Source organism: Dama dama, chromosome 9 (assembly GCF_033118175.1).
Source record: "Dama dama isolate Ldn47 chromosome 9, ASM3311817v1, whole genome shotgun sequence".
Lineage (NCBI taxonomy): Eukaryota > Metazoa > Chordata > Mammalia > Artiodactyla > Cervidae > Dama > Dama dama.
Window position 1 is genome coordinate 53,869,446 of NC_083689.1, and position 6,000 is coordinate 53,875,445.

Genomic DNA, 6,000 nt, shown 5'->3' on the forward strand with positions numbered 1-6,000 from the left:
TTGGGACACTGAGGCGAGGAGACGGACAGAGGCGCAGGAGACACGGTGAAGTGGCGGAAGGAGCAGGGCAGGCAGTGAGGCCCGGGAGGGCAGGTGCTGTCACAGAGCGCGGGAGGACCGAGGCTGTGCCGGTGCTCCAGCCCCACACCCCTCCTGCCTGTGGAGGAAGAGGAAGGAGGAAGCTACGCCTCACCTCTCCTGCTCTTAACCTCCAGACTCCAATGAAAACTACACTCCCGTGACTGCCTCTACTACTCCTGGCCACCCTTCATCCCCTGCGGCACCCGTCCCCCCCAGCGCCTTTACCTGGTGCTCACAGCCTTCAGAGCGGGCGGCAGGGTGGCACTGCCTTTAGGACAGCTCCTCTCCCGGGTGCAGCCCTTGTGCTGAGTAAAAAATGGTCCCACCACACGTGCGCACCCAAGGACAGCTCAAGTGCATCCTCAGCCAGCAGTGTGTCCTCTGGCTTCTCGGAAGGCGCAGGAGCTGTCCTGGGGCCGTCTTGAGATTGTACTTATTCCTCAGATGCATTAAGATTTTTCCCTCTTGGTCTGAGCAGTAGGAGGGCTGTTCGGCATCCTCTGATACCTCGTGGCCTTCTTATGTTGTTCTGGATGCTGGTTTAGAAGATGGGGTGAAGACAGCTCAACACTGACCACAGGCCGCCTACCTCCGGCAGAGCTGTCATCTCCGCCGGGGGCACTCCTGGGTAGGTGCTGGGCTGTGGTGGTCTCAGCAGTCAAGGAGCAGCATGGGGTGCCCACCACTGGTCTGAGCCTGCACAAGCGGCGAAGGTGCAGCTTCCTTAGTTTCTAGACCAAGGAGGCCCCAGACGTCAAAACTCTCTGGGAGGCCCCGGTCTGTTGTATTTGCTTCTCCTTACTACCTTCCTGGGCTGGGACTGCAGGCATAAGAACGAAGGGCCTACTAAGGCTCAATTACCACTTCAAAGTCCTTGATTAATCATTTAAAATGTCTGAGTTGAGCAAATCAAGGTTTCAGATTCCAGGATGGGGCTGACTGAGAACTGGAGCCTTTGGCTAAGACAGTCTCCACTTACATTCCTACCCGGGTCCCTGTGTGGCCTGGAGCCCTGCTTGCCCACTGCCTGCCCAGAACCATGGTTCTGAGTAGCCCATGTGAACACCCACCCCCTGGGTGTACACTGTAGCCCTAGAATTTGGGACTGCTGGTTGGTGTGGCTGGTGGTCCTGGAGAAGACCCCAGGGCTTGGTGAGCAGGCAGCTGGGCCCAGGGGGCTGCATGCCTCCAAGCATCTTGCATCCATCTTCTCTGCTTCCAGCTGAGGCAAGACAGTGGATAAGGATCCTCTGCCAGAGTCTGCTCAGCTCCCCTGGGCCTTTCTGACCTAGGCTGGGCCTCCAAGTCACACACATGCTCACACAACCTTCCCTCTACATCCCCCCAACCCCGACACCACCACTACTCACGCTGTCTTTTGCACCTGCTTTCACGTGGCAACTTTGCCCCTCTGCAGGCCCCACCCCTGGAATGGGGCCGAGGACACTGAAGGTCGGTACCAAAGGGCTGTGTCGGGGCAAGGCAGACAAGCTGGTGAAAGAACCCCTGGATCTGCTCTCCAACTCAGCCATAGTCTTCTGGAAATTGAGAGTCTGTCCAATCCCTTCCCTGGGACCAGGGCACAGGCTGAATAAGGTGGCCTTGACTCCTGGGACACTACACAGCAAATGGGACGGTGAGCCTTTTGGCTGGTGTGTGTGTGTGCCCATCTGTAAAGGCCTGCCTGCATCAGCAGGAGCTGGCGCCCAGGCTGGCCACCAGGGGGCACTGGACTCCTAGGTAGGAGCTCTGTGTGAGCAGCCCCTGCAGACACCAGACCCTCTGCCCCTCACTGGGCACTGACTGCTCCCACTGCACTTTTGATCCCTCTCCATTGTTCCTTCCTTTAAAAGAAAAAAAAAAAATTTTTAAATTTTTGAATAATTGTAGATTTACAGATGAGTCAGAAATAGTACAGTTGCTGTATACTTTTGATCCAGCCTCCCTTAATGTTTAACATCTTACATAACCATGGTCCTGCCACCCCCACCCCCATGCTCAGCTTGCCAGTACAGGCCCGTTGCCAGTAAGGCTCATGTGGCCTGGCTGTGGAAACACCTGCGTTAGAATCCTCTGCGCCCCAGCTCCTGCTGGGTAACCAGTACGGCCCGCGAAGCTGTGGTGTATGTACAGTGCCCTGACTTAAGGTACCCAGGGAGGCTGTCCTGGCTGCCGCACGGCTGCATCCTGACTGCTGAGCTAGGGCAGTATGGGAGCTCCCGGGGGAAAGGGGGGCTCACCACTGCAGGGCAGGGATGGGGACAGCTGGCAGAGGGGCAGAAGCCCCGCGGTGGGGCGGGGCCCTGGGCCCACAGCCCCGCAGCACAGTGCGGCAGCCCCCCAGAAGATTCGGGTATAAAACACGCAGTTTCTGGGCCCACAGTGGGTGCTGTGAGGTCTTCCTCAGAGCTTTCTTCTGCCTGTCATCCCTGCTTTGGTGATGGGGAGAAAAGCAAGGCAAACACTTCACACCTACCTCCAGACCGACTTGACCACACAGACTCGTCCACCCTCCCCATCTTCTCTACAGGCTGGGGGGATAGGTTCTGTCCTCAGCTAATGCAAAGGAAAAAGTCATAATAAGGGCTTTGGAAGACTTGGTGCTCCAGGAAATAACTGACCGGGTTTCTAAGGTAGGTACAGTACTAACTACCCCCATCAAGGCTGATGCAGCCCTTGGGCTTGAAGTTCTGTTTTTTTTTTTTAGCCAGACTGACTATTTCTAACCTCTGTAACCACTGTCTGGGGGTGATCAGCTCAGAGTCTCCACTGCACCAGGCTGTGGAGGACGTCATGTGAAATAAGCCCTGGCTAGGACAAATGTGGACTAGAGGAGGAAGGTGACAGAGGAAGCAAGACGGAGACATCTTTGTTTTCCTGATGAAGCTACCTGTGGGGCAGTGGTTCTGACAGGAGGAAGGGCTGGGAGTGGCCGTGGGGCTGTGAAGGCCCTCAGCACGGAACTGGGGCACGGAGTGAGCACCTCCATAAAGGCAGCTTGAGAGAGACTGCAGGGCCCAGCACCCAGAAGCCCAGCCCTGGGTCCAACAGGCTGCTTATGCAGGGGAGGGAGCCTTTCTGTCCTAGGGGCAGCAGAGCCAGTCCACCGACAAGGAGAATGCAACAAGGGATTAGGTAAGGGAATCCACAGCCAACTGTGCCCTGGGTTTCCTGGTCCAGCGCTACCCATGCAGGATCAGGGGAGGCTGGGAACCTGGGTCGGTCATCTGGGCAGAAATGGCAGGTGGCACCCTGCCTGTGCTTTCCTGCTCTGGTGACCCCAGAGTTGGGTGGGCGCTGGCTGGTGAGAGAGGACGGTCCTGGAGCCCATTCACTACTGTGCTCCTCCTGGTCCCTTTGCTGTCTTAGTTGGGGCCTGGACTCACATTCCTGCTCTGGCTGTTGCTGTGCTTGACCAAGACACCTGACCTCTCTGAGCCTTGAGTTCCTTACCTGTGAAATGGGAACATCCACCACATAGTTACTGTTAGGACTAAATCAGGTCATGTGCCTTATCAGGCTGTCTTCTTCTTGACTAGGCTCCCCTGGTGGTGAGTCTTGTCTCCCAGACCCTGAACAGCTTTTCCTGTGTCGCTGAGTGGGGCCAGATGAGATAAGACCTGTGCCGTGAGAGGAGGGAAAGGGCGATCTCTGGGGAGGGCAGCTGATACAACAGAACTTGGACAAGTTCACACTACCCAGCGTGTTCTAGCTACTACACCAGGCTCCAGAGAGAGGAGCTGCCAAGCGAGGAGGTATAAAAACAGATGCACAAAAATAGAACTGAAAGACGATTGCCCAAGGATTGGTTTAACTTAAAGATTCATGTATTCATGAACTTGCAAAAAAATTTAAGATCCTTACTGCTTTTATAACTCAGTTTGATGATGGTGGCTGTTTTGAGATTTTCTTAAAAGTGTCTGCAGATCCTCTGAGGCCACGGTCAACCATCAGATATTCTAACAAGAAGTGAGGTTGATGTCAGCCACAAGTCAGTTGATGAGTAAAGGGCAGCTGGGGGTCTTTCTTGATCTGGGGATTGTTTAGCACTGATATCTCTTAATAGAGCACTTAGCCCTCACAGGGCTTAAAGTTCCTACCCCATTCAGAGGAAACACAAGAGTACCAAGCTCCGGCCATACCCTCCCACTTGCCCAGGTTTTCATCCTGCCTTCCATTGCTTTGTGCAAAAGTTTAGAGGCTGGAGCACATTCTGCATTGGTCAGGTATGAAAAAAACAAGATTCCTGATTAATCTTTTAAAGCCTAAAGCCCCTTTATAGTTACCCTCTTGCTCTTGGGAGATGGCTTAGGTATATCTGAGGAAGCTCCCCCCGCCCCCAGTTCCCCTGTAAGATTCGGAACAGAGTGCTCCCTGGTTTATAAACCCAGTAGGGTTAGCCAATTCGGGCCAGAGCACAACGGACATTCCTTTCTTAACTCAGGCTGGCATGGTGTGAGGCCACTGTGGAGGTTCCCCTGTGCAGCCCTCCTGCGGGGATGACTGTCCTTAGCAGGACAGGGACAGTCCTAAGCTGCCTTCCCGCGCTCATCACAAGGTCTGCTCAGTGGCTCTGGCTGCTGTCCGGGTGGGAGGTGCTGGCCCTGTAGGGCCTGGGGTTTCCTGTTAAGTTACTGTTAGAGTTCATCCTCACCCTCTGTCCCCTTCCCCCTCCAGTGTACGTGGTGGAAGACCAAAGAAGGGATGACCTGGGCACATCCACCTGCCTCACAGCCTGCTGGACGGCCCTCTGTTGCTGCTGTCTCTGGGACATGCTCACCTGACCAGCCCGGCTCTCCTGTCCTGCCAGCTCTGCCGCCACTGCGCACGAGTGTGCCTGCCCCGCCTCTTCTGATTGCTGAAATCAATGACTAGCTCTGCACAGACATTTCTACCTTCAACACAGTGGGATTCTAGATTAGCAGGGGTTGCTGCTGTTTAATTCAGTGACTTGATCTTTTTAATGTTCAAATCCATTCTTATTGGCCTTTCACAAATGTGCTAAATGACTTTCCTCTTTATTTTTTTGGCCAAAGGCTTAGTTATAAAATATATATTTATAATTTTAAAATTATATTCAAGTTTGATGTAATATACCACTGAATGATTTCTCTGCTCACATCCTGTATGTTTCAATAAATTTGTCTAAGCCTCAACTGTCTCAGTTATTCCAGACAGAATCTAAGCCCTGGATTTCTCAGCCACTGACCAGTATACGAGGAAGCTGATTTACCTGTTCATTCTGGCAGCTCCTAGGAAGGCAGGGCCCAAGGCCAGGTGTCTTCCAGTCGGGTCACGGGGCCCTTGCCAAGAGAGCATTCTCTCCCCAGGCCCACGGAGACAGCCTCGCCAAGGAGCCACACTGGCTTCTTCCCTGAGCCTGGAGCAGGGTGCCCTGGTAACCAAGGCTGCCCCAGGGCCAGACAGACCTGAGTTTTTCTTTTCCTGCTACCCCCTCCGCTGCCACATGAGGAGGAGAGAAGAGAGCTGTCACGATGTGAAATACAAACAAGCCGGTCAGGCCATCCGTCTCAGCTTTGGCCGCAGGGTGGCGCTGGGCCGCCACAGCAGCAAGTCTCATTTTCCTCCAGCGGCCCGTCCTGAGGCACAGCTGACAGCTCTCCCTGCCTAACTGCGCCTGCCCACTTTCCCTCTTCAGTTGCTGACAAATATTTAACTAGTAGTTCTCTTGCTTTAAAAACAAACAAAATATTTAACTACCATCTCTCTCTTTAAAAACAAAAAGCCATGATTTTGTATCGTCACCTGATTTCTGTGGAGTAAACGGTAGGTACCCCCATGGCTGATTTCAAGCTACCAACGTGGTATCTTGAACATGGGAGTCGGGAAGAGAAGGTCAGGCTCACATTGCTAGGTTGTATTTCCACTATCCAGACACAACAAACTGTCAGTCTCAAA

General features: G+C 53.8%; 1 protein-coding gene across 1 annotated transcript in view; it reads left to right on the forward strand.

The window, feature by feature from the left end:
• The window catches only part of CYSTM1 (cysteine rich transmembrane module containing 1), a 70,308-nt gene extending 65,414 nt beyond the window's left edge, over window positions 1-4,894 (forward strand). Inside the window, exon 2 of the transcript XR_009694174.1 lies at window positions 4,759-4,894. The gene's annotated coding sequence lies outside the window, so the exon portion shown is untranslated. The remainder of the gene's footprint in view (window positions 1-4,758) is intronic.
• The last annotated feature ends 1,106 nt before the right edge of the window (window positions 4,895-6,000 follow it).